The 12,016-nt window shown below is 42.1% G+C and overlaps 1 protein-coding gene across 3 annotated transcripts in view; it reads right to left on the bottom strand.

Annotated features, from left to right (window-relative positions):
- bcas3 (BCAS3 microtubule associated cell migration factor) overlaps positions 1–12,016 on the bottom strand; it is a 319,739-nt gene that overhangs the window by 225,503 nt on the left and 82,220 nt on the right. The gene's annotated exons all lie outside the window — the stretch shown is intronic.

Below are 12,016 nucleotides of genomic sequence, written 5' to 3'. Positions count from 1 at the left end.
CATCAGTCTTCGTATTGACTTTTGGTGTCAGTGGTTAAAATTCTAAGCTATTATTACTACTACTATAATCAGATGGACTTTCTTTAAGAGAACTAAGTAGAAGGACTTTTACACTGCCGAGTAGAGAACACTGTCCATTTCTGAAGGACTGACCTCGTGGCAACCCCACACACCAATCTGCAGGGCGCCGCGCGACTCGTCGATAGCACGTTAAAACTTCGGCTCGACGTTGCAGTCATAGCAGATGAGCTGAGTTTAGGCCTCTTTGAAGAGACCACAGCTAGCACAGAGCCTGCCAACAGGACCAAAGATCACAGTTCAGTTCTCGTCTCTTCTGCTACAGTGACCACTAAAGTTTATTCATCTGTGTTTTAAATCATCCTTTTTCCTCTTCATCTCACTTGAAGTGGCTTAAAAGTGTTGAGGTTTTTGCCCTCGTGACAACCAGGCACGGCTCCAGGGCCTAATTCCACTTCCCATATGGATACCAATTTTTGGAGCAGACTTTTGGTAAAGAAGCAGGCAAGCAAATGGCACCGAGTTAGAAAAAGCGTAACCCAATATCAATAACTTATGAAACATAAATATACTAAGAGGGAACTGGGAGCAGGAGAAGATGTATGTCATTAAACAAACGGCAAATCTCTTTTCTTTTTCTTCTCTCTCCGCAAAATTTCCTTTTGCCTTTTAGCAGGGAGTGGAATTCATTTTCTTTGTGACTTTAATTCACTGAAAAGACTACTCACATGTCATTTCCACTTTTAATTTAGCAAATGAGGACTCTTGACTGAGCTAATAGCTTTTCCTCAAGGGCATAATTCAATCTGAGACATCAACCATCAAAGTCCTTTTGCATTACTATGTCCGGCGCTAACATGAGGCGCCTCAGCGGGGGGGTGGGGGGGTAGTCCACAGCAGCTTCCATTTATTTTCAGGACCTTTGCAGTAAACAAACATGATGGAGCTGGCCATCCGGCGACAAAGAGCTGCAGTGCTGTCATTTCACTGATTCTGGGCCATATGGTTCATTCTTATCAGAAAAGGAGGTGGTATTAAGACTCCAAGCAGGAAGGAAAAGAAAGACGGAGAGAGGGAAGGAGAGAGGGCAGTTATGTGGAGGGTACATCCTTCAACGTCACATTTATTATTTTACAACAGCCCTCGGAAAGAAGCAGCCTTGAGGCTCTGTCGAATACACAGCACTAATGACAAAAACTGGGGAACTCGGTGAACGTAGCAGAGTGGGCATCAAATGTTCAAGGAAAAAAATCAGGGTTTCTTTTTTACCAATTTCTAAACCTTAAAGTTCATGTAGTGCCACGTTAGTCATGGAAATTTGTTAAACAGCCATAATGTTGGTATAAACTAATGCATCTGGCCACAGTGTTATTTCAGACGCAAGCTTAAGAATGAATTGGAAATCCAAGGAGCATTCAAGTTCACCATTTGCTCAAAAAGAAAAGACGGCTCTGTTTGTAAAATATCTTAATACGATACAATAGTGAATGGACTGCCATGGCGCATGTCTAAAGGCAGAAGCTATTAGAGAAACAATGTCGGTTTAACTAGCTCAAAATTGAGCAGATGGCATTTATTGCAAGGGTCAAGATTCCAATGCTAATGATGTATACCTTTGAAAAGTATACGCTCTGAAGTCACTAAGGGCCTAGATTGAGCACGAGTGGCTGAAGACAGACGGAAAAAAGTTTCAACTAAAAAGTATGAGTGACTGCCCACAACAAAAGATGAAACCCAACACTTGAGGAAGGCACCATACGCTATTCACACGAGGAGCTGGAGACCTGGGAATCAGGAAAGGAAAAGTTCCTTTCACCGAGCCACTCAATCATCTCTCTGTAAGCGACTGTCATAAAAGGGCTTCTTTTAAAAGCTTGTAAGCATCTGATTTCATGAGAGAGCGCTGACAAGAGACGTGGCTACATCCCCCTGCATGACAAAAATCTTTGAATCGGAGGATGCTTTGTGCATTTTAGTGCTAAAATTGAACTCAAAATTCAGGAGTGACAGTTAAACATTTCCTGAATCTTAACTTGAATATCAAATGAAACTGGCCTTTTTGTTCCACCTCGCTGCTTTTTATTATTTTCCCCAATAACTGACTAGTGATGGATTCATCTGTCTTACCTACAGCATTTTTAGTCGCAACATAACCGGTGATTTCAAGGTCAAGGGATGCGCAGTATTTAATGTTATTAGATCTGTATGTCACTTTGAAACCACACGGGGGTCCACATCTATCTTAGAAATTCTTCTCACAATCTGAGGGGCTTTGCATGTTTCCATCTTTGGTGAAGTAAGCTGTCATCCCATTTTAAATTGTGTCTCCAAAACTTGGCTTGGGGTGGCTATTTTTCTGAAAACATCCATGAATGACCACAGAACCAGACTTATTCAAATCACAAGAAAAAAAGAGAAAGGTGGTGGACAGTTTAACGGTATGAAATAGGCTAGCTTATTTCTCTAAGATTAGCAGGTAATTTAATAATGAATTGAATGAGCATAAGTACTCAGTAAAAGTAATGATGTTGAGCTTATGTTCCATTGTTTAAACCAGAATTACTGATTACGTAATAACTCCAGAGTCACTAAATCTGTTACTTTAGCAAACAGTTGGCTAACAACAAAAAAGGACATGGAATGTTTTAACATTCATTTTCAGCTGCCAGGAAACAAAATCATCAAATCTGACCATTGGCCCCCAAAAATGTAGCGCTTTCGCTGCTAACTGTTCCACTGTGTTTGGCTGTGTGGCTGCTTTTATTTCATGTGGAGTCAAAAGGCGGCCTACTGTGGCTGGAACAGTAAAAGTAAAGTTATGAGATGTGCTAAAATACACTGGAAACAAAAAAAACTCGGTTTAAAAATTTAAAACAAACTTCATTTCCAGTGCTAGCTACCATTAAATAATTGTGGTTCATCCGCTCTCTGGAGAATATTTTGTAGGAGCGGTACACATCACATTTCCATAACCAGACAGGACACTGTTCACAATATCAGAATGTGGCACATTTCCTGCATGCAAACACACATCTGATGGAAAAAATCTAGCCAAAGTGGGATAAAATAAAATCTGAACAACATGTGTTCGACACAAAGATATTATTGGAAAAAGATCATCTAACGTAAGAGAATGAAAAAGACAATAAGACAGCGATGTCATTTTCTGGTGGGTGGTTTAAAGAAAAAAGACAACAACCAGATCAGAAGTTTGATGGAAGAGCGCTGAACCCCTACAGCATGTACTCTGAACTCCCAAGCAAAACCTAAAGTATGAAGTTTGGGCTTTGAGCATTACTTCACATGTAACACCATACCTAGCACCTCACTGCTGCTTTGCATATTTATGCATACTGCACAATGTGAAAGAAAAAATCCCTTTTCCCTTAAAGCGCTGCGGTGGCTTTAACACAACATGCTGAATCATCGGACTTTAAATATAACGTTAAACAAAACAAAACCAAAAAAAGGGAAGAATAAGGGTAATCAAAAACACACAGACACAAAAAGATGAGAAAATAAGAAACACTCCTCTTTGGGATTCGTACCCGCCGAGGAACGACCACACCAACTCTACAAAATGTGTTGAAAATATACCAGGAGACAAATGAGAGGTAAAGGAGGCAGTGTGCTGTGGTGCTTTATACAGTCGCATGCTGCCAAGGGAGCCGAAGAGGGGAGAAGCAAAACTCACCATGGAGTTTTAATGGCAAAACATCCCGCCCCAAAGAGGTAGGGTCTTCATGAGAGGGGGGAGGGAAAGGGGGTGTTGGGGGGTGTTGAGGGGTACAGAAATAGACGGAAAAACAATTATTAAAACTAGCACACTTGAGCAAACACACTTTTCACATTATATACTTTTTGACATGTCTGTTTAAGTGCACAACACATACGAGGCAGGAAACAGAATGTCTGTGTGCTAAGATGGATTTGAAGACCTACGGGATACGTCGATGATTCATCTGCTCGAGCTGCTCCGTAAAGCGTGATACCATATATTTGGCACATGCATCACGTCCGCAGACGGACGTTTTGGGTTGTTTTTTTCTTCTTTCGACATCTGTCATATTTTTTCTCTCTTAACTTTAAAGGGATCGGGTACATGTGCGCAAACTTGTACCCAACCGTGTAAACGCAACGCGGGAAAAAAATACTTTGGGAAACTGCTCTGATTGTTGTGATTGGGAAAGAGTATGAAGAGTTTATCCAATTTGTATAACAACTGGGGACACCAGTAAAACTAACAGCACTCAGGCACTGTTGAGACAAGGAGTTGTGTGTTTGCATGCAACTTCTTTTTTTAGTGCAAGTGTGTATTTATGGCTGTGAACTGTCTTATGAATGTGCATGCCTGGTTGGAAGAGACGGTGTTGACAAATGTGTATTCACTGTGATTATGTTAACAAGTATGCAGTGTGTTTGTGCGTGTGTGTGTGTGCATCCAAGAGTCATCTAGAGTGTAGTGTCTTTTTCGGGGTGTATTTCTGTCTGTCAGTCTGTGCGTGTTTCTAATGTTTACGAGACATTAGGAGTGGGAGTGTGTTCCTGTGTTTATTCTGCATGTCCAGAGATAGTGACAGAGCTCCATAAACAGTTTACAGTAAATAAGCCGTTTCCCTATAGCAATAAAGGTCCGATGAGACTGAACTCTGTCCCTGCACACCAACCTCCCCCGGCCATGAAAAACAGGATCTCCAACCAACGAAAGCACTCCGTAGTACTTCTTTATTTTATCGCTTTCGCCGCATCCTCCCGGGCCCTCCCAGTGATAGCTCGCAGTCTCCAATTAGTCTTGGTACATGAATGTGTAGCGTGTTCCGCCGGGAGAAAGGGAGCAACAATTTGCCCTGGAATGTCTTACTCCTGGAGTGCGAGTTGACAAATGAACACACTGGTTGGTGTAATGGAGGCCCCTGGTAAACTGCCGCTTATCAAAGAGCTGCACGGAGGGCGGGGGGTGATCTCTAACGTCTTACCCTCCGCTGAGTCTGTTGAACTTTCTGAGCCCAAACTCTGGCCTCCAACTGGTAAATGGATGGACACCAATTGTAGAAAGAAGGGCAGATGGGGTCAGCTCTCCATAGGCATAGCAAAGGCCAAGTAAGCTTTAGGATTTACAATGTGCCACTTTGTCCCTACAGTCTTCCTGGAACATGCTGGTGCAATTTATATACTCGATGGAAATTAATAGCAGCAGAGTTGATGCAAAGAAAGCTGCTACAGAAAGCAGATCAGGTGGAACCGGTTAAAGTTCTTCTGTCATGAGTAACTGGTATTCATAGTAATTAAACATTCAAACAAGATATGTCCTCAATGTCTCTATATCCACAGCTCAGCAGGGAACCACAGTTCATACAGGCAAACACAGAAAACTTTTCAAGAACACAGACTTGAACTTTTAAAGAAATGAACTACAGTGTCACCAGACTTACACAAAGAGCTATTTTCCCCAAACGTGTGCATCAGCGTTGTTTTACACCAGACTTTAAAAATCCCAAACCTATCCTTTGGTGTTACAAATCAAATTGCACACTCCTCGGAATACAACAAAAGCATGAGGTCACGCTGGGAGAACTGTCAACCGTGCTGAGCTGGCAGTAAACAGTTTTGACCTCAGTATAGACAAAGAGCACCCGATTACAGTATGTGATGCAAAGCACGACGGAGCGGGTGTGGTGAGCAGAGAAAGAGTCCCTTATAGGTCACAGGCGTGATGAGAAACAAGTCAAACATGGGTCATTGCTACAGAGAGAAGTCAGAGAAAGAGGGGGGGTGGGATCGACCTGTGAGGGTGACGACCCCACTCCCGGAGAATAATCGTTCACACATTCATCTCTTAACCCGTTGGCCCTAATAGCAGCTCCGCCTGGGCCATTAAAAAGAGAGGGAAGTGAGGTGATTTGTGCAAATGGTTTAGCCTTGCCGCCATGTGGTGCGTTCTCAAAGCCCCTTTTCTAGCTCCGGTCTCAGTGAGCCTCTGCGGCTCTGGTATCGGGATGGCTCACACACGCATTACACTAATCTGCGGGCACATCTGCAGCGGGTCACAGGGTCTCATTTGTTCTTTTGCTGTTGTCTTTTTCGTTACCCTGCCTGCACTCTATTCGCCTGAAAATGTCATCAGCGGGATTTGCTCAAAGGGTGGTATTTTGTTTTGCGTGTGACAATCTTTCCATTTGGATTTTCATTTGTCCGTGTTAAAGTCAGACAGTGTGTAGATGGGATAAGTGTGCAATTCTTCATCCGTTTGCAAATCCCTAATGTGACCGCGACAGGCATTTTGACAAGTTAAATCAATCTGCCCAGTGAATACAGGCACAAGTACAGCTGACTGCAAATATTTCTGTCTTAATCCTGTTCAAAGATGAAGTTGTGACAGGAAAGAGTCTTTGGATTTTGTGATCACCGTCTTTGGGATTTAATTCAACTGGGTCTAACACGCTTCCATATTAGGCTGACAGGAAACAAGAGGTTGGGGCAGAGGTGACACACCTCTCTTTGTTCGGTATTCCCAAGAGACTCTGAGGAGTAGCAGAAGGTTGGCTATGTTCCTCCACTCTCTGCCCTGGCCTCATCTGGAGGGAGGTTATCAGGCAGATGCCTAGCCACATCCGACTCTCCCTATTTTGACGGAGTTGGGGGAGCATCTAAATTAAGAGAGGCGGGGGCTCTGTGTGAATTCGCTGAGGTTTTCTTTGATGTCAAAAACCTGAGGCTTCTGAAGACAAACAGCAGCACAATTTTGCACACCGGTGGTCTGCAGGAGTGCAGCAGGTACAAAGGTATCTATGCAGTCAGCCAGGTCACAGAAAAGGGGAGAGAAAGCTTCATTAGTGTGTGTGCACTTGTGTCTTATTGCAGGGTGCACACAAAGGCAGCTTGGTAGGGAATATAGGTTAAGCAGCTGGTGTGTTCCTTTGCCACACTGCCAACAGAGATCTGCTCATACAGGTGTAAATACAGCTGCTGGACTCTCCTCTCTCCCTCTCTTTCTGTCACATACACACACACTTAACAAAGAGAGAGGGGCTGGCTGCACAGACAGATGGTGCCTGGGCACTACTGTGCAAGTATAGCGTAAAAGCATATGATATCACTCCCCACTCTAGGGGGTCAAACCTGCTGCCTCACTCAGTGTGTGTGTGTGTGTTGGTGTGGGGTGCAAGCCGTGCGCATGCAGGAGCAGGGAGCACATCTGTGCACCCTGATACATTAATACTGACACCTCCTCTGGACTTGAATGGATGGATGAAGGCGCGCCGAGGCAGTCTACCAGACTGTGATAGTGTCCTCAGAGCCGATACAGCTGTTGGAATGTTGCACAGCCGTGGACAGCACGTGCAAACATTTGCACAGTTTTACACAAACACAATAAGGATATGAGCACCTATATCCTCTGTAGTTAGTAATGACACCAAAGCGTGCACGCTGCTGTATGAGCCGTTTCGTCCGTTATCTGTACATTAGCAGCTGTATTAACCCTGCTAGCTCCAAAGTGAGCGAGCAGAAATATTTCAATATGCAGCTGGAAGAAGATTATAAACACTTAACCCTCCTCTCGTGTTAGGGTCGGCACCGACCCATTTTAAATTTCAAATGCATAAAAAAATCACATAGATTTGTTTATTGTTTCAAGGCTTTTTGACTTTGTCAGGAACCTCTATTTCTACAAAATAAAACCAAAAAAAATATTTTCACAAAATTATAAAATGCCCTAGTTGAAATTATGACCTTTGTGTTGTTAGGGTCGGCTTCGACCCAGGTATAATATTATGAGTATAAAGCAATAATTAAAGCCAAAACTGAAATCATAAGTGCACTGTCAGCTAAAACACTTACAGCAAGCGCCTCTCCTAATCATATGAGCTTTAGGAGATTCTTATTTTGCATGTTTTTTGCATTATACCTGCACAAAAACAGAACAAAATAAACACGGGCATGTGAGGTGAATTCACTATTTGAGTGGCCATTTGACTTCCAGAGTGCACATTTACAATTTGCAGCATACAAAAAATGAGAAGAAGATTCACAGTGAGCCAAGTTCAGGATCATATTTTTGGTGAAAATGAAGGAGAGGACACAGAGCAGCATAGCGATTCAGATGGGCAGGTTTCTAAGGAGGAAGACAATGTGGACTATCATCCAGAAGACACAGACACATCTGATCAGAGGTGGAGGTCGCTGGTGCTGAAGCTAAATGGTAAGATCTTTTGGAGCTCAGTACCTCATGATGTACATGGCAGGGCAGCTGCTGCAAATGTCATCAAAATGACCCCTGGAATCACAAGGTTTGCTCTGACCAAAGTCAGTGACATCAAGAGATGTTTTGAGATATTTATGCCATTGTCACTAGAAAGAATCATCATTACTATGATAAACCTTGAAGGAAAAAAAGTCAATGGCGACATGATGAGGAATACCTGGATGCTTTCATTGTTCTTGCTGGAGTGTACAGATGCTGCAATGAGGCCACTGATCGTCTATGGGATGCATCGACAGGCAGAAACATTTTCTGGGCAACGATGTCACTTCACACATTTGATATCATTTTGATTCAAGAGTCCTCAGATTTGACAACAGAGAGACCAGACCGAGGTCTGACAAGCTTGCTCCCATCAGGGATGTCTGGGAGAGATGGGTGCAGCTTCTTCCACTGATGTTCATCCCAGGGCCAGAGGTGACAGTGGATGAACGTCTTGTCCACTTTTTGAGGAAAATGCCCCTACCGGCAATATATACCCAGTAAGCAAGGGAAAAACGGCAGAAAAATCTGGGAAGCCTGTGATGCAAAAACCAACTATGCCTGGAATGTACAGATTTTCACAGTCAAAGCTGTGAGTGGCACCCCTGAGAAGAAACAATGAAAATGTGTGGTCCTCCATATGACCACTGGACTGCAGGATCACAATATCAGCTGTGATATTTTATTTTATTTTTTACCAGATATGACCTCGGACAAGAACTTCACAAAGGAAACTGAGGTGAAGCTGTATCATTGGGAAGTGATAAAAAGCCCACAATTACCCACGGCTATAACCAAAACAAAGGAGGAGAGGACTTTTTCTTTTTTTCAGTTTATATTAAAGGTCTACTGCTGAAAAAAACAAACTTTTTTTGTCTTTTCTTGATGTAAATGTCTATGGGTCGGAATTGACCCGTAACAACATAGATGTCATTTTAGTTATTAATCTTAAAATGAAAAAAATCAATAAAACAGATTTATTTAAGAGATGTGTCCTATACCCCTCAGTAATACTCAGGTAACACAGAAACCTTTTATTTATTAATATGATTCTCTTGAGGTTAATTTTACAATTTTTTTTAATTGAAATCGAGGGGTATAGTGACAAAAAAAGACCCAGAGGCTCACACCAAAAGTATTAAAACCAACATTTTCATGGATAAGGAAGCCTAACAAGGTAACCAAGAGATGAGAAACAAATTGGATGATAACTTATTGTTTTTAGTATATTTTATAGCTGATTTAATTCACGGGTCAAAACCGACCCGCTAACATAAGAGATGATAACAGAAAGCTAACACGAGAGGAAGGTTAAGCTGAAGAAGGGTTATTAACACTAGCTGTCACGGACAACCACAACATAAACTAACCTGAATGAGTTTGATTCATGAAACTATTAACTTTGTTACATTATGTTTTCTAAAAATTGAGAGGTGAAGAATATGGCCGATATACACACAAACACAATACCTGTGTTTAAAATGAAATCTTCTTATTGTGGTAATAATGAAAACAAGGGAAATAAACATATAATTTGATGTTTTTTACAAACTTGCCACCAGTGTTGGTCAAGTTACTTGAAAATAGTAATTAGTTACTAATTACTGATTAGTTCTCCAAGAAAGTAATCCCATTACCTTACTGATTACTCATTTTCAAAAGTAATTAGTTACTTTATTAATTTTTAAAAACATGATACACAACCTGAGTACGTAATAAAGCAACAGACCTTTCAGCCCAATTCTTTTTCTTCTGCATAATCAATCATATGAAACTGACTCAAATGAAAAAGTCTCTTTTTAAAACTTTTTAATGAGTTTTAATCTTTTAACTTGTACATTAAGCAGGAGTGGGGCGGGTGGAGGTTGGCCCACAGCGGTCATATCAGTGGGGGGTCCGGGGGTTTCTCTGTGACTGTCACGTTCCCGTGGCAGCGTGCTCGCTCAGATTTGAAGTTTAATTTTTCGCTGTAGAAAGAGGTTTTCTTCCCACGCAGAGCGTACAGTAATGTGATTACTTCCACGCTGTAAACGCTGCACGGTCGTACTCTCTCCATCACTCCATTTTATCCATTGTTGATCTGCGCACGTCTGTCGCTGCCACGGACGCCGCACGCTCGCACGTCATTGTCATGAGACGCTCACAAACAAAATCACAGTTTAGTAGCGCAGCGTGCTTACTGGATTTTTGCAATAGTAACCCCTTACTTTACTCTTTACTTAAAAAAGGTAATCAGATTACTTGTGTAACTGCCTGTCTCTGCTTGCCACCTCCAGTTTAGGGGAATCCTGGCGGTAAGGTGTGACGCTGAAATCATTAGACATTTCACAGGAACACAGAGGAATTTTTTTTGTCAGGACAGGAGACAGGTGGTTTTGTCACCACCTGTCTCCTGAACCTTTTACACACCTTTGAAGATTTGAGTATTTCAATAAACCTTGCAAAATACAGGTTTTTTTTGGCCTTTTAGTCTTTATTGGATAGGAACAGTGAAGACAGACAGGAGAGTGGGGAGGGAGAGGCGTGCAGCAAAGGGCCACGGGTCGGACTCGACCTGCTGGGCGCCTGTGCTCACCCATGGAGCTAAACCAGCGCCCACAATTTACATCTTTAAAAAAGAAAAATGTATTCACCTGAACAGACTTTGATGTTTTGCAATTCTCAGTAATTTAGTGAGAGTTTTTTGTGTTAAAGATTGGAGTTTTACACTGAATAAACTAACAAACACAATAATGGTCAAGAAGATTACGGATGCAACAGACGCCCATCTTTATACAACATTAAATATCACAACTGTAAAACCAGAATGCAAACCACCAGGACAAGGACATCTTCATAATCATTCTGGCACGGGACACCACCGCAGCGCATGTGCAATGATCATCTTTACAAAACAAATGAACTTTGCAGGTCTTCTTAATGATTTGGGAAAAAAAGCCTGATGTTGTTTATGTTGACCGCAGGGTCGGGTCCCGATTTTCATCCCCAAAGCTCACTTATCAAATATCACGGGAGAATAAATCCCTTGGCGTCTGTTTGAATCATTATAGCATTTCCCATTCAAACAGGGCATGAAAATTACATTTAAATGAAAATATTAAAATCTTCCCATATTTGTGGAGCCACCTGTACTGTATGTAAATGCACTTAGCAAAGGCCTTTAGTTGTTGATGGTCTTAAAACTACATAATTTCAATGTATGGCAAAGATCCAGATGGAAATAAAAGTCAGAGGTGCATGAGAGCAGATGTGCTTTCACAATTTAAACGCCTTCAAACGTACAAAGCTAGCAAGGCTACACTCTAACATGAGTGTTATTTGAAATCATTGGCAGGATTGAACTTATTTTCTTTTATCGGAGAACGTATTTGTGCCTACCAAAAGAGCCCGCAGACTGAGATCGCATGTGTGTGTTGTGCTTCATTACCCTATGCAAAAAACACGGCGGCCTGAGACAAAAGAAGTCCGTGAGCGTCGGCTCGAGATGAGAGAGGAAAGGCGCTGGCCTATGCAGAGCCACTGCTGACACAACACGCTGTTTTTATAAAGTGATTACTGGGAAGAGACAGAAACTCACAGACTGAATGTGAAAATGTAACAACAGTATGATTTAAATTCCTCCTCTATGGCCAAACTGTAAATTCAGCACAGGTTGCGAAGCCGCCAATAATCCTCTTACACTCTGCACAGTGTTTCAAAGGCTTTGCTTGCGCAATCTGACGAACACTGGAGCTGGACTAGTTCTCTAATTATTAC

This window comes from Aulonocara stuartgranti, assembly GCF_965226115.1.
Source record: "Aulonocara stuartgranti genome assembly, chromosome: 14".
NCBI lineage: Eukaryota > Metazoa > Chordata > Actinopteri > Cichliformes > Cichlidae > Aulonocara > Aulonocara stuartgranti.
This window is presented reverse-complemented; position numbering and strand designations above follow the sequence as displayed.